The 22332-nt window shown below is 40.4% G+C and overlaps 1 long non-coding RNA gene across 1 annotated transcript in view; it reads left to right on the top strand.

Annotated features, from left to right (window-relative positions):
- The window catches only part of LOC309337356, a 52652-nt gene that overhangs the window by 24235 nt on the left and 6085 nt on the right, over positions 1-22332 (top strand). The window lies entirely within an intron of this gene.

Consider the following 22332-nt stretch of genomic DNA (forward strand, 5'->3'; position numbering starts at 1 on the left):
TGAAAGATACAAGCCGCCTCTGGAAGTATGCTCCCCTGATCGGTTTGGAACATAATGCACTAATGGTTTAGAACAATCTACATGGGCTGATGATTCAGCTGAATGCTGTACCAAATGTCCCAGAACTCACAGAGGCCACCTGATGCTATCATACAAGGAAGGAGTTCTTGTTCCTTTTAGTGCGTTTTTTGTCCACCTCCATATTTCTTGGTTGATAGAGTCATACAAGATCAAAGCTGGAGTTGATGCCCATCAGTGGGCAGAGATGGAAAGTTGCCTGGTGAGTCAGCTAAGTGAGGCTATTTCTTCTTGCATGTTAACTGCAAGGACTTGGAGAAACATCCTAATATGCTAGGGTTGTGATAACTGATCTGATTCCTTTAACAGTCTGTTTTTAAAACCACACTCAAATTCACAGGTCACAGAGTTCATGCCGTTTGTTTGTTTCTCCATAAAGCTTTTTTTTAAAAAAGATTATTAGATTTTCCACAATTATAACAAAAACCACCATGCAGAATAACACACAAAAACGGGGGGGGGGGGGAATACATCAATTAACGAAAGAAGAAAAAAGGAACAAGAAACAAATAAACAATAGCAACAAACTTAATTCTTTACAAATCCAACCTTTTAAACATCTTGGTTGACTTCCTCTAGTCGCTCCCTTCTGAGTTTCCTTGTACTGTAGTTAAAAGTAACAGCTTTCCAATATCATTGTTAAACTAAAACAATTTCCAGTTATGGTCCATCTTATTCACTTTTCTTAACATTCTAAGTCCCATTTATTTAATTATAACTTAATTTAATCCTAGGCCTATTTGTTTAATTCAAGTAATTTCTAATTTTTTATATTACAATATTTATTCAAAGAGTCCTTAAATTTCCTCCAGTCCTCTTGAAACTCCTCTTTTCTCTGGTCACGGATTCTTCCAGTCGGGTCAGCTAGCTCTAAAATGTCCATCATCTTCCAGTAATATCGTCCTGTTACTTTCTAACTCTAGTAAGACCTGCTCTAACTTCTTAAAAAATTCTAATTTGTTCGAGTTTGGGGCATATATATTTACCACATTGAGTTTTTCCCCCTGCAAGTTAATTTGCACCCCCAGTATCCTTCCTTCATCATCTTTATAAATCAGTTTAGGTTCCCATTTTTCATTGACATATGTTGCTACTCCTCTTTTTTTTTTCCACCGTAGAGTTTATGAATTCTACTCCTAGTTTTTTGTTTAGCAAAATATGTTTATGCTTTTTGGTCACGTGTGTCTCTTGTATACAAATTAAATCAAGTTTTTTCCTTTTCAGGATACTTACAATTTTATTCCTTTTGGTTTTTTCATTCATACCATTTACATTCCATGATAAAATTTTTAAATTCATTATTGCATTTGCTTTCCGATAGACCAATAAATTATCAATTTAAATTCAAGTAGTTTTGCTTTCTGTTTCTTCTTCTTCTTCTTCCGCTTCTTCTTCCCCTACCTCCCCTTCTCCTTCTTCTTCCTCTTCTTCTCCTTCCCTTCTTTTTTCTTCCTGTTCCCTTCCTTTCTCTCTTATACCTCCTCTCTCCTCTGGGTCTCCATTTCTCCCTCTATATCTCTCCTCTATCTTCCCGAGATCTTTTTCATATCTACGCAAAAATTTACCCACTTCCTGGCTTTCAGTAATCTTGAATCTTTTATCTTTATAGAAAAAGGAAATCCCCTCAGGGAATTCCCATCTATGTTGTATGCCATTCTTTTTCAGAACATTTACTAACTGTTTGTAACCCTCTCTTTTGCGTAGAAGCCTGGTTGGTATTTCTTTAAAGATAATAATTGGTCTGCCTTCAATTATTAACTTCTTTTGGTAGCTTTCTCTTAAAATTGTGTTTCTCATCTCTATCGACTTAAATATCACTAAACAATCTCCTAGAACTTTTTTCGATTTTGCTTGTTTGGACCTTATTTTTATTCTAAAGGCATTATCTATCATTTGTGCAATTTCCTCTTCCTTCAATTCTAACCATTTCGCCAATTCTTTAATCATTTTTTCTTTAATGTTCTCATTAATTTCTTCTCCTACTCCTCTGAACTTTAAATTTAACTGTTTTTGTTTCATTTCCATCATTGCTAAATTGTCCAAAACCTGGTCTTGGCTCCTACTCAGTTCTCCAAGATTCTCTTTTAGTCTATCTGTCTCCTTCCTCTGTTCTTTCATCTCTCTTTGTATTTTTTTTGTTTGAGTTATCTAAGGTCTTTGATCGAACCGTTAGATCTTTTATCTTATTTGACAATTCCCCTACCGCTCCCTCTATCTTCTTATCAATCAATTCATGCATCTCTCCTAATTTTCTTTCCATGTGGATTTCACTCTGTTTAAATTCCTCCTTTATTTTCAACCATAGGATATCTAAGTCTTTAATTTCTTCTTGTCAAGATGCTTTCCTCTCTGATGGTGTTCCTCCTATCTTTTTTCCATTCTTTCCAGACATTTTCCCCATTTCCACTCTCTCTCCTACTTTATCCTTAATTTTTTACACAAATTTAATTTCTTGCACTGTTTATACTCTCCCCCAGAGGGCGCAAAATCTTAACAAATTCTAATTATCAAAGAATAAATACACTGGCATTCACTTAATCTATTTAAATCCAAATTTTGCTAATTGGAACAATTCTACAAATTTAGTCAATCAGATTTCCCCTAACCTTTAAATTTCTCCTAATATATCAAAATATTATTTACACTTTACATTTATAAATTTTCCAGGTCCAAAACTTTGATTTCAAATGTCATTTAAATTCTTTAAATTCCGTACCCACTTAAATCATTTACAGCCCATACATTTCAAGGACATAATCAAAGTTGAGACTTGTTAGAAATGTAAGGGTATAAACCCTATAGTAAGGTCAATTAGAGAGTTGCCAATCTTATGTGAAAGAGAGGGTAAAAAAAAGAAAGAAAAGAAATAAAGAAGAAGATTGGGTGGTTGTAGGTTTAACCGGTATCCAACTTTTGTTTTAAATAAGGACAGTTTATTTTTCTTTCTTTTGTTCGATCTTCAGCCACTTGGTTGGCTTAATCCAGTTCAAAGGAGTATAGGCAATATTTGGTGATCTGTCTAAATAGAGTTCCTTCTATATCGAAGAGGGGTAAAAAATAAAAAATAAAAAAGGGGAAAATAGGGAAGAAAAAGAGAGGCAGAAAGTTCCAGAATTCCAAAGGTCCAATGCAATCCAGGGATAGTCCGTAGAAATAAATAAATTCCAAGTAGATTCCAAGTTCTGAATTTTCCAGCCTCCTATTGGATTATTCCGCTCAAAAAACTATGTTAGAAAGAGAGTTCAGGGGTCCAAAGTTAAATCTTGTCCATCAGGTGGGGGGGATGTGAGCCTCTAATCCCACCCCTCTTTAAACTCAGTTCATGAATAATTCAAATCCAAAAAGTTCCAGACCCTTAAACGTACGGAACGAAAATTAGTCTGGTCATTCACAGCAGAGTAAGGTGAGTAAGAGTAAGATGATTGTCCTAATAGGAATGTTCATAGGGCCATATAAGCTCAATTCGTGCAGGATCTCCAGCCAATTAATAATAAAAGGTAAGGGAGGGAAAAACCCTGAAATAAAAAGAAGAAGCCAAAAATCCAAATTCTTCTAAGAAGTGGAGATTAGAATCCAAAGTCAAAGCTGGGAGTCAAAGCCCTTCAGCGGCTTCTCCGCGCTCCCTTGCTGCTTGCGATCCAAACCGGAAGACCTTACTGGGAGACTTTAACGCAGTGCCGGCACCAGAAATTGACAGACAAACAGAAAAGAAAAAGCGAAACCAAGGGAAATTACCAAGATCATTTGAGGATTTGGAAGAAAACCTGGACTTAATAGACATCTGGAGACATAAACATCCAATAGAGAAGCAATTCACTTTTTTCTCAGAAGCACATAAAAGTTGGGGCAGAATCGACCAAATCTGGATCTCAAGGGAACTTACTTTAAGAACTGCAAAATGTGAAATTCAACCGAGAACCCTCTCTGACCATAATTCGATAATGTTGGAGATAAAAGGCGCATCACAGGGAGGGTTTAGATGGAGATTGAATGAACATTTATTAGATAGTGAAGAAGTTATTGAAAAGGCCAAAGTAACCTTAAAAGATTACTTCGATCTGAACCTTAACACAGAAACAAACATAGAGGTAGTTTGGGATGCCAGTAAGGCCGTTTTAAGAGGGTTCTTCATTCAACAAAACAACTATAAGAGGAAAATAAGAGAACATAAGAAAGAAGAAATCCTTAGTCAGTTAAGAGATTGCGAGAAAAAACTAATAGAAAATCCAAAAGATGAACAAAACATACAAATAACAAAAATATTACAAACACAATACTCAATGTTAACAAATCAAGAAATTGAATGGAAAATCAAGTTAATGAAGCAAAAATATTTTGAATCAGCTAACAAAACGGGTAAATTATTAGCCTGGCAACTGAGAAGAAGGCAAAAACAAAATGTGATAAATAAGATAAAAATAGAGGAAGACTTGATAGAAGACACAAAAAGAATAAAAGAAAATTTCCTCAAATTCTACGAGAAATTGTACAAAAAAGAAGATGAAGATTTAACTCAAATAGAAAAATATTTAGAAGATTGCAGTGGGAAGACCATAACAGAAGAAGAAAGAGCTCAATTAAACAAACCTATGAAAACAGAAGAGATCCAGAATGCGATAAGAAAAATGAAACTAGGGAAGGTCCCGGGACCGGATGGTTTGTCTGCCAAATATTACAAAGTTTTAGAGAATCAACTAACACCAGTGCTGTGTGATACTATGAATAATATTTTAAGAGGAGGAAGAATACCAGAATCCTGGAGAGAGACCCATATTACGCTAATTCCTAAACCGGATACGGATAAATTAAATATTAAGAACTATAGTCCTATATCATTATTAAATAATGACTATAAAATCTTCGCAGAGGTTATGGCGAACAGATTGAAAAAGTGTTTAGTAAATTTAATTCACAAAGACCAAGCAGGATTCCTCCCAAATAGGTTTTTGAAAGATAATGTAAGACATACTATAAATATAATTGAATATTTGGAAACTAAAAATGAAGTACCTGCGGCGTTGATATTCATAGATGCGGAGAAGGCATTCGATAATGTTTCTTGGTCGTTCCTACTAAAAAGTATGGAGAAAGCAGGGATAGAGGGCGAGTTTATGAAAGGTATAGAGGCAGTATACTCTAACCAATCTGCCAAACTGATTATAAATAACAATTTTACAAATACATTTAAAATCGAAAAAGGAACAAGACAGGGATGCCCTCTCTCCCCGCTTTTGTTTATTATGGTATTAGAGGTGATTGCGAACAAAATAAGAACAACATCAGAGATTCAAGGGATTAAAGTAGGAATAAAGGAATATAAACTAAAAGTCTATGCGGATGATTTGATGTTATCCCTGGAAGAGCCGCAAAAAAGTATCAACAAAGCGCTGGAAATATTAGAAGAATATGGCAAACTATCCGGTTTTAAATTGAATAAATCAAAGACAAAAATGATGATTAAAAATCTGGGAAAGGATGAAAGAGAAAAATTAGAGATACAACATGGAATTAAGGTGACTAAAAAAATAAAATATCTGGGAATATGGCTTACACCAAAAAATATAAATTTAATTCAAGGCAATTATTTGACAACGTTTAAAAAGACTTAGACATTTGGAATAGAGTTAAACTTTCGTGGATAGGTAGGATGGAGGCAATAAAAATGAATGTACTTCCAAGAATGTTGTTCCTGTTTCAAAACATCCCAGTGATTAGAGGTCCCAAAATATTTAAGGATTGGCAGAAAACCCTTTCGAAATTTATATGGCAGGGGAAAAGGCCAAGAATCAGATTCAAATTACTTACAGATTGAAAAGAAAGAGGGGGATTTTCGGTCCCGAATTTAAAATTATACTTCGAGGCCGCCTGCCTTTGTTGGGTTAAAGATTGGATAACTTTGGAAAATACCGACTTATTAGATCTAGAAGGGTTCAACAATAGGTTCGGTTGGCACGCCTACTTGTGGTTAAATAAAGAAAAGGTACATAAAGGGTTTTCAAGCCACATTATTAGAGGACCACTATATGAAGTCTGGGAGAAAAACAAAAAACTTTTAGAATGGAAAATACCTTGGTGGCTGTCACCAACAGATATCCTAATAATTAAAAAAGCAAACATGGAAGGGCAAAGATTGACCTACGAAGACCTACTGATAAGATCTGAAGGCGGCTGGAAATTAAGACCATATGAAGATCTGAAAGGAAAACTAACAGGCTGGCTACAATACCATCAAATAAATGCAATATGGACGGAAGACAAAAAAGTAGGAATGAATGAAAAGAAATCCAAATTTCAGATAGAAATAATTGAAAGCAAAACCAAGTTATTATCCAAAATGTATGACATACTATTAGAATGGGACACTAAAGACAAGGAAATTAAGGAGGTTATGATAAAATGGGCGATGGACCTGGGATATAATATAGAATATGAAAAATGGTCACAATTATGGAATGATGGAATAAAATTTACAGCAAGTGTTGCAATTAGAGAAAATTTAGAAAAGATGATATATAGGTGGTACATAACACCAGTAAAATTAGGAAAGATGTATAAAACAGGAAACAAGGCCTGCTGGAAATGCAAAATAAAAGAAGGCAACTTCCTTCATATATGGTGGATGTGTGAGGAAGTGAAGAAATTTTGGGATTTGATTTACAATGAGTTAAAAAAAATATTTAAATACACCTTCTCTAAAAGACCAGAGGCCTTTTTATTAGGAATTATTGGGGATGAAATTAGAAAAGAAGACAAAACTTTGTTTCAATATTCGACAGCAGCGGCCAGAATACTTATTGCACAAAATTGGAAAAGTACAAATATACCAACGGTGAGGGATTGGCAATCAAAATTATTTGAATTTGTTGAATTGGCAAAAATGACGCAAAAAATTAGAAACCCAAAAAATACAAAGTTTATTGGCGATTGGAATAAATTTATGGCATATATTGAAGGAAATCATAGAAACTTAACAACTATAGCAGGTCTGTTATAAAACTTACGATGTATAACCCAGTAATAATACCAGCTGCAGAAAATGGAGTTTTTAATTAAGAAACCCGAATCCAGCAGGGAAGGAAGTCAATTTGTATGTCTGAAACGGTTTTTGCCATGTGTATCTGTTTTTTCTCTCTCTCTCTCTTTTTTCTTTTTTCTTTGTTTGGTTTTGGGTATCTTTATTTGTTTAATGTTTTTTTGTTTGTTGTAAATGAAACTTAATAAAAAGAATTTAAAAAAAACAAAACAAAATGTCCATCATCTTCATCTGCCAGTCTTCCACTGTTGGTAGTTCTTGTGTTTTCCAATTTTTAGCAAGTAATATTTGGGCGGCCGTTGTAGCATACAAAAATAATTTAACATCTTTCTTGGGCAATTCCAAACCTGTTATTCCAAGAAGAAAGGCCTCTGGTTTCTTAATAAATGTATATTTCAACATTTTTTTCCAGTTCATTATAAATCTTCTCCCAGAAGTCCTTCACTTTGGGACAGGTCCACCACATATGGAAAAAAGTACCTTCTTTTTCTTTACATTTCCAACAAAGGTTATCACTATTGTGATAAATCTTTGCTAGTTTTACAGGGGTCATATACCATCTATACATCATCTTCATAATATTTTCCTTTAACATCATACATGCAGTGAACTTAACCCCTTTCTTCCATAGCCTCTCCCAATCCTCCATCATTATATTATGTCCCATATCTCTTGCCCAATCAATCATAACCGATTTAACTTCATCCTTTGTATGCCACTCCAACAACAAATTATACATTTTAGACATATTCTTAACTTTCGTATCTAACAACTCCGTTTCCAATTTGGTTTTTTCTGTTTCAAAACCATTTCTCTTATCCATCTTATATAATTCATTAATTTGATAATATTGCAACCAATTGACTTTATCTTTAATTTGTTCAAATGGTTCTAATTTAAAACCTTCCTGATCCTCTAACAACAAATCTGAGTACCTCAACCATTTGTTTTCCATATTTAACTTGGGGGGGGGGGCTGTGCTTCCATTGGCGAAATCCATTTTGGTGTTTTTCTTACTAAGAGATCATTATATCTAGTCCATACATTGTATAACGCCTTTCTAATTACATGATTCTTAAAGCCACTGTGCGCCTTTATCTTGTTATACCATAGATATGCATGCCATCCAAATCGATTATCCAGTCCCTCCAAATCTAACACATCATCGTTCTCTAATTGAATCCAATCCTTGATCCAGCAGAAGGCAGCAGCTTCAAAGTATATCTTCAGTCTGGTAGGGGAAAAAACCCTCTTTCTTTTATATCTGTAAGTAATTTATATTTAATTCTAGATTTTTTTCCCTGCCAGATAAATTTAGACATTGCCTTCTGCCATTCTTTAAAACATTTAACATTATCAATGATTGGTAGAGCTTGAAATAAAAACCACATCTTCAGCAATACGTTCATCTTAACCACTGATATTCGGCCCATCAATGAAAGTTTTAGATTTGACCATATCTGAAGATCTCTCTTGATTTCATTCCATAATTTTTCATGGTTATCTTTATACAGATTCAAATTCTTTACCAATAAATTGACACCCAAATATTTCACTTTTTTCACAGAAACAAGGCCTGTGCTTTCAAAAAGGGTTTTTCTTTTGTCATTATCTAATTTTCCCCCTAAAACTTTGGTTTTGCTCTTGTTTAATTTAAATCCTGTTACCTGCCCAAACTCTTGAATCAGCTCCAGTGCTTTTACTGCACTGGTTTCTGGATCTTGTAAAGTTAAAACCAAGTCATCAGCAAAGGCCTTTAATTTATACTGCTTGGATCCTACTACAATGCCTTTAACCTCCTCCTCATTCCTCAACATATTTAACAAAACCTCCAGAACAGAATTAATTAGCAGAGGGGAAAGCGGGCACCCTTGCCTGGTTCCTTTCTCAACTCTGATTTCCTCTGAGACCACATTATTAACTATGATTTTTGCTTTTTGCTCAAAATAGATTGTATTAATATCATTTTAAAATTCCTGGCCAACCTCAATTCTTTCTAAATTTTTCATCATAAATAACCAAGAAATATTATCAAAGGCCTTTTCAGCATCAATAAACATTAAGATTGCTTTACAATTTCTTTTCGCTGGCGGAATGACTAATGAATATTAATGACCGGGAATTTCCTCCCTGAGTCTCGCGGGACTGCCGTGAGCCTGCAAACCCCCCCCCCCTTCCTTATGTCGGGAGTGGCTTTCTAATGTTATCTTTCATATGTCTCCCAGGCAGAAATCCTGCCTGGTCCTTATGTATATAATCTGATAGAACCTTTTTCAATCTTTTGGCCAAAATATTTGCAAAAATTTTATAGTCCACATTATGTAATGAGATTGGTCTATAGTTTTTTACATCAGATATATCCTGATCTGTTTTTGGAATCAGAGTAATAAATGCATCTTTCCAGGTTTCGGGAGCTTTGTCCCCTCTTAGAAACTGATTGCACACATCTGGCAATGGTTGAATTAACCAATCTTTCAATATTTTATAGTATTTTGCAGAAAGACCATCTGGTCCTGGAGCTTTGCTTAACTGCATCTTATTTATTGCAATCTCGACCTCCTGTCTTGTAATCATGCCATTTAGTAGCAGCCTTTTATCCTTGGGAATTTTTGCATTTCATTTGCCTCAAGAAATTGCTCAATTTTATCCTTCTCTTCTCTACTTTTTTTATGTTTCTCCGTGAAGTTTTGTGGCTCCACAGCATTGGGTATAAAATGGTTCAATCTACTGGCACATTATGCAGCCACCTCACATAGCTCATTGTCAGCTGTGGCTGTAGAACTTCGCTGTGGTGCTCTGCTAAAGAACTCTCTCCCACTAGAAATATGACACACACACACACACATACCCCGTTCTGCTGTTACCAACTTTTCATCACCACATGAATAACTTTCTGGTGTGTTCAAACCCCCGGCTCCTGGAGGCCAAAACCGTTTCTCTCCCACCCCACCCCACCCCCCAATCTTTTCTTTTGCTCTTTCTTTCTTTCTTTCTTTCTTTCTTTCTTTCTTTCTTTCTTTTTCTTTTCTTTTCTTTTCTTTTCTTGAAGTGGCAGAGCCCCCTCAATATTCAGAGGGCCTCGCCTGAGATATAAGGGTGCTGTGTTGGGCCTCCTCAATTTTCCAGAGAATCTGGCACTTCTAGGTATATTGTGCATTTAGGGAAAAGAGTGCTAAGCAATGCTCTGTTCACCATGGCAGTATATTTCTTTTTAGGTTTTTTTTAAATAATTTTTATTGATTTTCTAACACAGATTAAAAACAAGACAACACACACAAATAAGCAAACAAACATATAAACATGTATAATTTCAAAACCTCTTTTTCATAAACCTTACTTCCCAGACTTCCCCTTACCTCCCCTTTTCTGCATCCCTGTTTTAAACTTTTTTCAACAACCCCTCACACCAATCAATTAATAGCATCTTCTTATTTTAGTTTCTTCTCATACTTAATCAGATACAGCTGTAATTCTACATTTTCCTTTCCCTTGACATTTTAACACTCGTTAATTTTGCAACAGTTCTTAAGATATACTTTGAATTTCTTCCAATCTTCTTCCACCGTCTCTTTTTCTTGGTCACGGATTCTGCCAGTCATCTCCGCCAGTCCCATGTAGTCAATCACCTTCGTCTGCCATTCTTCCAGCGTGGGTAGTTCTTGTGTCTTCCAATACTTTGCTAGAAGGATCCTTGCTGCTGTGGTAGCGTACATAAAAAACATCCTATCCTTCTTTGGCACCAATTGGCCGACCATGCCCAGGATAAATGCCTCTGGTTTCTTGTGAAAAGTACATTTAAGTACCTTCTTAATTTCATTATAAATCATTTCCCAGAAGGCCTTAATCCTCGGGCAAGTCCACCAAAGGTGGTAGAAGGTACCTTCAGTCGCATTACATTTCCAACATTTATTATTGGGCAAATGGTAAATTTTTGCAAGCTTGACTGGGGTCATGTACCACCTATAAATCATTTTCATAATATTTTCTCTTAAGGCATTACATGCCGTAAATTTTATACCAGTGGTCCATAACTGTTCCCAGTCAGCAAACATAATGTCATGACCAATGTCTTGTGCCCACTTAATCATTGCTGATTTAACTGTCTCATCTAGTGTATTCCACTTCAGCAGCAGGTTATACATTCTTGATAAGTTCTTAGTATTGGGTTCTAACAGCTCTGTTTCTAGTTTTGATCTCTCCATCTGGAAGCCAACTTTCCTGTCTTGTTTAAACACCTCCATTATTTGATAGTAATGAAGCCAATCTCTTACTTTAAACTTCAGTTTCTCAAAACTCTGTAATTTAATTTTTCCACTCTCTTGCTCTAAAATTTCACCATATCTTGGCCAATTAGATTCCATATTAAGTTTTTTCACCTCCTTAGCTTCCATTGGTGACAGCCACCTAGGGGTTTTATTTTCCAGCAAATCCTTATATCGAATCCAAACATTATATAGTGCTTTCCTAACAATATGTTTTTTAAATCCTTTATGTATTTTTACCTTGTCATACCATATATATGCATGCCAACCAAATCTATTATCAAACCCTTCCAAATCCAAAATGTCTGTATTCTCAAGAAGTAGCCAGTCTTTCAACCAGCAGAAAGCTGCCGATTCATAGTAAAGTCTTAAATCTGGCAGGGCAAACCCCCCTCTGTCTTTTGCATCAGTTAATATCTTAAATTTTATTCTGGGCTTTTTGCCCTGCCAGACAAATTTAGATATATCTTTCTGCCACTTCTTGAAACAATCCATTCTGTCCACAACCTGTAATGTCTGAAACAAAAATAACATTCTAGGCAATACATTCATCTTAATAACAGCAATTCGGCCTAACAAGGAAAGTTTCCAATTTGACCATATTTCTAGATCTTTCTTTACTTCTGTCCAACATTTATCATAGTTGTCTTTAAATAAATTCACATTCTTAGATGTCATGTTAATCCCTAAATATTTCACTTTCTTTGCCACCATTAATCCAGTCTCACTTTGAAACCTCTCTTTTTCTGCAGTTGTTAAATTTTTCTCCAAGACTTTAGTTTTTTGCTTATTCAGCTTGAATCCTGCTACCTGACCAAAAACTTGAATTAGTTCTAAAACTCTTTTCGTACTAGTGTCTGGCTCTTGTAAAGTTAATACTAAGTCATCTGCAAAGGCCCTCAGTTTATATTGTTTAGCTCCGACCTGAATTCCTTTGACCAGTTGATCCCCCCTAATCATATTTAACAAAACCTCCAAGACAGATATAAAAAGTAATGGGGATATTAGGCACCCCTGTTGTGTCCCCTTTTTTATAGGAAGTTCTTCAGTAACCACATTATTTACAATTAACTTTGCTTTTTGTTCAGAATATATTGCACCTATACCATTTTCAAAACCTTTGCCTACCCCCATCCCATGGAGATTCTTCTTCATAAAACTCCAAGAAATATTATCAAAAGCTTTCTCCGCGTCCACAAATATTAATACTGCCTTCGTATTGATGTTAACTTCTAACAATTCCATAATGTCTATTATATTTCTCACGTTATCTGACAAATGTCTCCCTGGGAGAAAGCCAGCCTGGTCCTTATGAATCTCTTCCACCAACACCTTCTTCAGTCTTTTTGCCAAAATGTCAGCAAATATTTTGTAATCCACATTAATAATGATATAGGGCGGTAGTTCTTAATCTGATTCTTTTCAGTCTCAGTTTTTGGTATAAACGTAATAAATGCTTCTTTCCACGATTCGGGTGCCTTTTTCCCCTCTAAAATTTCATTGCAGACCTCCTTCAGTGGTTGTACTAACCATTCCTTCAATGCTTTGTAATATCTGGAGGTCAATCCATCTGGTCCTGGAGATTTCCCCAATTGCATATTTTGAATGGCACCCTCTATATCTTGTTCTGTTATTTTCTCATTCAAAACCATTGTACTTTGTTGTGAAATTTTTTGTAATCCATATTTCTTAAGAAAATCATCTATTTCTCCTTCTTTCTCCGGCCCTCGTGCATATAATCTTCTGAAATAACTCTGAAAACAATTACTAATCTCATTTGGTTTATAAATGTTCTTTCCTTCCACCTCCAAATTTGTGACTGTGTTCAATTTTTGTCTCTTCTTCAATTGCCATGCTAGAAGTTTCCCACATTTGTCTGCTGATTCAAATGTCCTTTGTCTCATTTGCTTAATTTTCCATTCTATCTCCTGATTCATCAATTCCATATACTGCATCTGATAAAACTTAATTTCTCTCAAAATCTCATAGGACTTTGGTTTTGACCTCAATTTCTTTTCTCCTTCTTTTATCTTTTCCAAAATCTTGTCTTTCTTCTCATTTTGTTTCTTCCTCTTTAAAGAATTATGTTGTATTAGGAAACCTCGCATCACGGCCTTGCTTGCGTCCCAAATTACTCTTTTCTCCACTGTTATGGGTTAAGGGGGGCTGCTTGTGCGTAAATGGTTGAGCTCTAAACTCATGCAATCAGTTTCTAAACTCTCCCAGTCAGCGGAGCCATGGGTGCATGGCTACCTCAATCGCTGGCAGAATCCGTCAGTGGGCGTTTCCGGAATTTACGCCAACATAAGAGTTCCTTAACGGAAACTCTCCTTCTGGATTCTCTGCGTGACAGTTTCCTACACGGAGTGGGCATCCCCAGTGGAGGTCCTGAAACCTCTCCACTGTTCTCACTGGAAGTATCTTGGAGCCATCCCTCCGACTGAGTTTCTGTGGGAACTCTCTCTCTCCCCCTGCTGGTTCCTTCCTCAGCATCCGAGGCTCTCCTACCCTCCTTGAGCCCTCCTTGAACCTGACTCTCCGATGGCAGTTCCCTGACATCCACCTCCCCTCCAGGACCCCCCTCACCCCCCCGTTTCCCCCTCTTCTCTGGGTGGTGAGGCTGGGAATCCCCTGAAAGAATCCTCCTCATCTTCGGATGACTCAAAAACCGCCCTCCACCTACTACTGTCCCTTCTTCCCAAATACTCTTCCCCATCTGATTCTTCTTCCTCTTCTTGTCCTGATTCTGGGAACCCCTCGAACTCCCCTTCTTCGTCAGTGGTGCCGAAGTGTTCCTCCCAGAACCTAGCCAAGGGCTGAGGCTTCCTTGGGTACCGGAGATGAAACGTTCCTACTAAAACCTCGTCATCAACCGTTTCTGCCGGTACCCAGGTATTTTCGGACTCCGGTTCCCCTTCCCATGCCACTAAGTACTCCACCTGTTTACCCTTCCACCGAGAGTCGAGTATTTCTGCTACATGACTGCTGCTCTCCCTCTCTTCTACTTCCGGTGTTGCAGGAACCTCACCTTCACGTCCCAAAATTTCCCGCCCCTCCCGGTATGGTGACAGTAACAACCTATGAAATACTGGATGCAGTTTCATGTTGTCTGGCAACCTGAGTCTGAAGGCCACCGGATTAACCTGTTGTATAACTTCGAAGGGTCCCAGTCGTTTCGGCCTCAATTTCTTGCACCCACCCTTAAATGGTAACCCTTGTGTTGACAACCACACCCGGTCCCCCACCCTTATGGTCTCTCCTTCCCTTCTGCTCCTATCTGCCTGCTTCTTGTATTCTTCCTTGGCCCTATCCAAATTCATCTTGAGCTGTTGATGTATGGCTTCCATTTCTTCCACGAAATGTTCCGCTGCCGGTACGCTCCATCTTTCCCCTCCTTCCCCTGGAAAGGCCCTAGGGTGACACCCGTAATTGGCCATAAATGGACTCATGCCCGTGGACACATTTTCCGCATTATTGTAGGCGAATTCGGCCAGAGCCAATTTCTCTACCCAATCATTCTCTCTGTCATTTACATAACACCTCAGATATTGTTGCAGAATACTGTTTGCCCTTTCCGCCTGCCCATTTGTTTCTGGGTGTCTGGCGGTCGAGAAATTGAGCTCTACGTGCAGTAAGCTCATGAGCTTCCTCCAGAACCTGGACGTAAATTGTTTCCCTCTGTCTGAGACCACCCTCAAGGGGGCGCCATGCAACCTAAAAATGTGTTCTATAAACAACCTGGTGGTTTCTTCCGCTGTCACCGCATGTGAGCAAGCTATAAAGTGGCACATCTTGGTTAACAGGTCTACCACTACCATTACCACAGTCTTTCCCTTGGATTTTGGTAAATCCGTCATAAAATCGATGGAAACTGCCTCCCATGGCCGTTCGGGTGTGGGTAATGGTTCCAGTAACCCCGCCGGTGCCGCCCTCTCCCCCTTTGCTCGCTGGCAGCGGTCGCACCCCCTTACATACTCTCATACATCTTCCCTCACCTTGGGCCACCAGAACTGCCTGGTAACTAACCACATGGTTTTGTGTTGCCCAAAGTGCCCTGCGGTGGGGCTGTCGTGTAGTTGTTTGAGTACTCTACCCCTCAATTCCCCTTCCGGTATGTACAATGCCCCTTTGTAATACAACGCCCCGTTCCTTTCTTCAAACCCCCCTGTGTTCTCCCCGGCTCTCCTGAGCCCTCTGAGCTTGTCTTGGGCATATTCATCGTTCTCTGTCCCTTCTACCAGTTCCCTTTGCCCCACCAATGCTGCTCCACAAACCCAGTGGTCCTCTGGGATAATATGCCTTTCCTCAGGCGCTCCCTCCCCCTCCATATACTCTGGCTTTCGAGAGAGAGCGTCTGCCCTGATGTTCTCTGGTCCCAGTACGTAGCAAATCTCAAAATGGAATTTGGAGAACTCCTGTGCCCATCTCACTTGTCTCTGGTTAAATACTCGGGCCGTTCTCCAATATTCCAGATTTTTGTGGTCCATGCACACCTGGACCTTGTGCTGCACTCCAATCAGCAGGTGTCGCCACCGCCGAAAAGCTTCATGAATGGCGAGCAGTTCCCGGTCGTACACTGTGTAGTTCCTTTCGGATTTATTCAACTTCCGCGAGAAGAAGGCACACGGTCTCCAGTCCGACGCATCTTTTCCCGGCTGGAGAAGCACCGCCCCTACCACTCGATCAGATGCGTCCGTCTCTACCCTCATCGGCTTCTGTAGATCTACGTGCAAGAGCTGTTCCTCCGACGCAAACGCTTTCTTTAGCTGTTCAAACGCTCGCTGCGCCTCTTCCGTCCACGTGAATTTCTTCTTACTACTGAGACAATCGGTGATGGGCGCCGTTAAGTGGGCAAAGTTTTTGATGAACTTCCAATAGAAGTTTCCAAACCCCAGGAATCTCTGCATGTCCTTCCTGTTTCTGGGTGTCTTCCATTCCAGTACCGCTTGGACTTTACTGGGATCCATGGCCAATCCCTTGTCTGACAAACGGTACCCCAAGAACTCCACCTCTCTGGTATGGAACTGGCACTTCTCCAGTTTTACCCACAGCTGGTTTGCTTGCAGCCTGCTTAGGACCTCCCGGACATCTCGGACATGCTGCTCCTCGTCCTCTGAGTAGACCAACACATCGTCTAAGAAGGCCACACAGTTCTTATAGAGCAGAGGTCCCAGGACGTGATGCATGAAGGATTGGAAGCATGCTGAGCCCGCCTGTAATCCAAAGGGCATAACGAGATACTCAAAGGCCCCCAAGGGGGTGAACATGGTGGTCTTCCATTCATCCCCCTTCCTCATCCGTATCAGGTTATACGCCCCCCTCAGGTCCAGCTTGGTAAAAATCTTTCCCTTCCTCACTCTGGTCAGAATGTCGTCAATCCTGGGCATGGGAAAGGCCACTGGTTCTGACACCGAATTGACGGCCCGGAAGTCCACGACCAGCCTGGGTTTATTTGAGTCCTTTTTGTCCACAAAAAACACCGGGCTGCCCCCCACCGCTCTTGACTCCCTGATGAACCCTCGTTTCAGGTTCTTGTCTATGAACTCCCTTAACTCCTGCATCTCCCTGTCCGACATAGCGTACAGTTTGCCCACTGGTAGCTGGGCTCCCGGGAGTAGGTTAATTTGACAGTCAAAGGGTCTATGCGGGGGCAGTCTATCTGCTTCCTTCTCGCTGAAAACATCACTCAGGTCTGCGTATTGTGGTGGTATTTCTCCCTTTTCTCCCACCACCATCCCTGCCAGACTTGCCCTAGCCAACTCCTGTGTTTCTCTTCCCTTGCAGTGTTCTAGGCAATAAGCTGACCCAAAAGAGACTACCTGCTGGTGCCATCCCACTAGCGGGTCATGTAACGCCAGCCAGCTCATTCCTAATATGATGGGCGGCCCCGCCAGGGTGGCTACGTGAAATGCAATGACTTCCGTGTGCCTTCCCACCCTCATTGTCATGGGGACCGTTTGTTGGCTCACTTCTCCTCCCAGAAGTTCCCTCCCATCAATCGTGGTCACCTGCAAGGAATTGCTCAAGGGCAGCGTCTGTATCTGGTGCTCTGATGCAAACTCCTTACTCATGAAATTGCAGGAGCTGCCTGAGTCTAACAGGGCTTTTATCGTGAGTGGATGTCCATTGGGTAGCTCTAGCAGCACCTCTACGACTAGAGCTGCTCTTGGGGGTTCAGGCTTGGGCACGTTCACTGATCCTTGGCCTGGCTGCTGTGCCCTGTCGCTGGCAGCCAGGCGTTGGCTTTTACCTGCTCCTTAACCCCCTCCTCCTCACTCCCAACAGCTCCCACCATTCCTTGCCATCCCTTCCTTTGTGGGCAGACCCTGGCAAAATGTCCTGGCTGTTGACAGAGGAAGCATTTTTTTTGCGCTCTTCCCCTCCTTCTTCCGCCCTTCGCTGACGTTTGAAATTCCGCGCGCACGCGCAGTCCCAATCTCCATTGGTTCCACTGGCGGGGAAGGTTGCTCCGGCATCTCAGGAATGCGGAAATCACTCCAACGCTCTCCTCTCCCTTCCCGCTTCTCCAGAGCCCTTGCATCTTGGCACGCTCCAATCGCAAGCGCCGATTTGGTCAGCTGATCCATGGACTCCGGACGGGGCGCGCAGGAAAGTTCATCTTTCACCGCCGGGGCTAGCCCTTCTTCAAACAGCATTTGAATCGGTTCCGAAGACAGGTCCCACCCCAATTTATGTATGAGCATGGTAAACTGTGTCCAATACTCTCGGACTGATTGATTTCCCTGTTTGCACGCCATTAACTGTCTGCATACCACGCCCTGTTCAATCTGGCTGGAAAATATCAATTCCATCGCGATAAAGAATTTCCTCAAGTCTTTTAGGGCATCATTATTCGATGCCATCAGGGGCCTCACCCATTCTCTAGCTCCCCCCTCGAGGTGCCCAATCACAAAAGCCACTCTCGATTCCTCATCGGCAAAGTCATCAAACTGCAGGTTCAGTGCGTACTGCATTTCTGTCTTAAAGGCTTGGTAGCTTCTTGGGTCACCCCCGAATTTCTGTACCAACCTTCCTTGAGATGGTGGTGGGCTTCCCCTGTGCGTCCTGAGCTCTCCTCTCCTCAAGACGCGCCGTTAGCAGTGCCAGCTGGTGTTCCAACGCTCTGTTTCTCTCCTCCAGAGTTGGTCCCACTCCAGCTCCTCCCGCTGCTCCGTCTCCAGTTGGGTTGCTCATGATGCCTCTCTTTCGCACACGCAGCGTCGAGGACTGACGGATTGCTGTTATGGGTTAAGGGGGGCTGCTTGTGCGTAAATGGTTGAGCTCTAAACTCATGCAATCAGTTTCTAAACTCTCCCAGTCAGCGGAGCCATGGGTGCATGGCTACCTCAATCGCTGGCAGAATCCGTCAGTGGGCGTTTCCGGAATTTACGCCAACATAAGAGTTCCTTAACGGAAACTCTCCTTCTGGATTCTCTGCATGACAGTTTCCTACGCGGAGTGGGCGTCCCCAGCGGAGGTCCTGAAACCTCTCCGCTGTTCTCACTGGAAGTATCTTGGAGCCATCCCTCCGACTGAGTTTCTGTGGGAACTCTCTCTCTCCCCCTGCTGGTTCCTTCCTCAGCATCCGAGGCTCTCCTACTCTCCTTGAGCCCTTCCACCACCTGACTCTCCGATGGCAGTTCCCTGACATCCACCTCTGTCCTCAGATTTATCTCAAAGTAGTCTTTCAAAGTTTTTGGGGCCTTTTTGTAGATCTCTTCATCTCTAAATAGGGTGTCATTCATTCTCCATCTGAAGGAACCAGCTGTTGTTGGTTTCATCTCCATCTTTACAGCGTTATGGTCGGAGCAAGTCTTTGGGCAGATTTCTACTTTTTTTATCTTTGGAGCCATCCCACTAGTAACCCATATTTGGTCAATTCTTGTCCATGTCATTTTTGCTTCAGAGAAAAAGGTTCCCTCTCTCTCAAGAGGGTTCCTTGTTCTCCAAATGTCAATCAAGTCCATATTTTCAGTCATTTCAAAGAAAGTCTTTGGTAATCTCCCGTCTTTAGAGACCACCTGTCTTTGTGCTTTATCCATATTTGTGGAAACCACACCATTCATGTCTCCCATCATAATTACATTGTAATCCAAATAGTCCATTAAAGTCTCATGCAACTTCTTAAAGAATTCTGCCTTCCCTTCATTTGGTGCATAAATTCCAACTTTCAAAAAATTTTCTCCTTGGACTTGTATTTCAATTGCCAAAAATCTTCCTTGTTCATCTTTAAAAATCAGCTTGGGGGCCAACTTTTCCTTTGCATAAATCACCACTCCTCTTTTCTTAACTTTGTCTGATGAAATAAATTCCCATCCTAATCTTTTATTTATAAGCAATTTTCTATGTGCCCTGGTCACGTGGGTTTCCTGTAAACAAATCAAGTCCAATTGTTCTCTTTTCAAAATATGGAAAACCTCACGCCTTTTTCTGGGAAGGTTCAGTCCATTACAATTCCAACTTAGAAATTGCAGAGCCATCTTGTTTTTTAATTGGTTACTCCTCCAACTGCTCCCTGCAGTTGTTCTTTCTCTGTCGGTGGTTTAAGCCCAAATGTTAAATTCAGGATTTCTGCTTCTGAAGTCAATTCCACCACTCCCTTCTGAAGGTCCTCCTTGTTTCTTTCCAAAAATTGTTTTTTATCTTGCACTGTTCTTATTTTTACTTTCTTTCCTTTATACTTGAAAGACAAACCTTGTGGAAACTCCCACCTGAAAGGTAAATTGTTCTTTTTCAGCAGGTAAACCAAGTCCTTATAATAAGTTCTTGCCTCCAAAATGTATTTAGGGATGTCCTTGTAAATTTGCACATAGGCGTCTTCAATCTCTAAAGTTCTTTGATAGTGTAAATTTAATATTTTGTCTCTTTCCTCTTTAGATCTTAAAGTTATCAGACAATCCCTTGGAGTCTTTCTGTTTTGCCTCCTACCCAGTCTGAAGGCAGCTGTTATCTTAAATTCTTCTTCCTCCGAGTTTACCTGCCAAAATTCCGAAAACTCTTTTGTGAGAAAATCCACCAAGTTGTCCTTTTCACTTTCAGGGACTAGTCTCAATCTCAGATTTCTCTCCTTCCTCTGTAGTTCCCACAAAGACAAGGCCGCCTCATGTTCATCCAGCTTTTTACAAACTGGTACTAATTTTTCCTGTGTAGTTTCTGCAGTAATTTTAGCTTCTTCAGCAATTTTTCGAGTTGTAGAATTTTCTTCAATCAATTTATTTATTTATACTCTCTGTATTAGATGTAATACTTTTAGTATTCAAATCTAGTTTTGTTGAAAGTTCTGACAGCTGTTTGGTATTTTCTGTGCTCTGCTTTGTCAAGGCTTCTAAAGATTCACTTATTTTAACTAATGCTTGTGTCACTGGATCCATAGATATGTTTGTCACTTTTTCCTGCCCAGCTGCTCCTGCCGGCAGTATACTTGATATTGAGCCCCTTTTCTTTTGTGCAATTTTACTCTTAGCTCTTGTTGTTATCTCATCTGCTGGGCCACTCATGTCCCAAGGTTGTTCCCACAGGAGCAGCTTTTAAATGGAAAAATCCACTGACTTGTTCTTTACAGTCTGTTTTGCAACTGTTACCCCTCAGCCCTCTGGGGGGGGGTAATCCAATAAACAGAGGAACAAAGAAACAGAAAGTCCCCCCAAAAAAGGTTATTAGCAACAATCTTCCAATGTATCCAAGCTGTCAGTTAATAGTTTCAATAAAGTCCCGAACTTGTAACAAATAGAGTCCCAACTTTATAGCAAATCTCAAATGACAGTTCACCACCTCGGTGCCTTGCTCAGGCAGTCCGTTCCAAGAATCTAAAACAGCAGAAAACTTTTTCTCCCTTTGCTTTTTTCATGCAGGTTAAACAAAATCCACCTCTCTTCCCCCTTGCTCCTGCCTGCTAGGGGGAGGTTCAAGTTCAATGTCCAGGTTAAACAATTTTCAAACTAATTTTTCATCCAATTTCAGCTTTGTAGTTTCGTTGCTTTAGCTGTCATGCAGTCCGGGGAAGGCAGACTTCCTTAATTTTTACCTTTCCCGTTTCCGGCCAAATTCAGAAATATTTTGTAAATCCCAGTAAGCCTTTCAGTCCTACTTACGGGTAATCAAGTTCAATTCCAAAATTCAGGAAGGAATCGGCGCTCTCCGCTCATGGCGATGCGGCTTCACTCCACGGGCTGGGTAGCGACTCTCAGCACCGCGCGCACTCCCGATGCCGCTCCAGAGCCTTTAAAAAGGCTCTTTTGCAGTAAAGGGGGGCGCAAATGGTGCCCATCGAGTCTCCTTGCTCACAGGCTTCCGCGCCTGTGATTTTTGAGGGTCTCCGCTTCGCCGTAGCGGTCAGACCCGAACTCGTGAAGCAGTCCTCCTCCGGAGCTCGAAGGGAGGACCGCCATTAAGCGCTGGCGCCGACCGGAAGTCCCAGTATATTTCTTTTTAGAGTGTTTATGGTTTAAATGCATATGTCTGTGGTTTAAATGTATGTGTATATGTGTTATAGTACACATATATTAGGGCTGCTGTACACCTGGGTTTTCCCAGACATATCCTGGATTCGTCTAGGTGGAATTTCCAAAAATCGCTAAAATATCCTGGAAAACGTATGGCAACTCATGCTGAAGGTGTTGTTATTTGGGTAATTTTAACAATGCCTCAAAAGCTTCATGGTTGTTTTTGTGTGTGTGTGTGTGTTTTTGGGAATTTGAAAAAAGAAGAAGAAAAGAAAAGAAACAGCTCAACAACTTAGTGTCCAGATTTTCACTTTTTGAAATATGGCAACCCTAACATATATGATGGGGGAGGGAGGTTTCACCATTGGCGATTCTGGTGACAACCCAACCTGCCCTGGAACTACTCCTAAATTGGTTTGGGGAGCAGGACTAATGTTTCGGGGGGTTGGGAACCTGCTAAGAGTTGGGAGCTTCCTTTCTGGAAAGTGGGGCAGGGGGAGGTTTCAGCACAGGCCAA

The sequence above is a fragment of the Podarcis erhardii genome, assembly GCF_964252035.2.
Source record: "Podarcis erhardii genome assembly, chromosome: 2".
In the NCBI taxonomy this organism is placed as follows: Eukaryota; Metazoa; Chordata; class Lepidosauria; order Squamata; family Lacertidae; genus Podarcis; species Podarcis erhardii.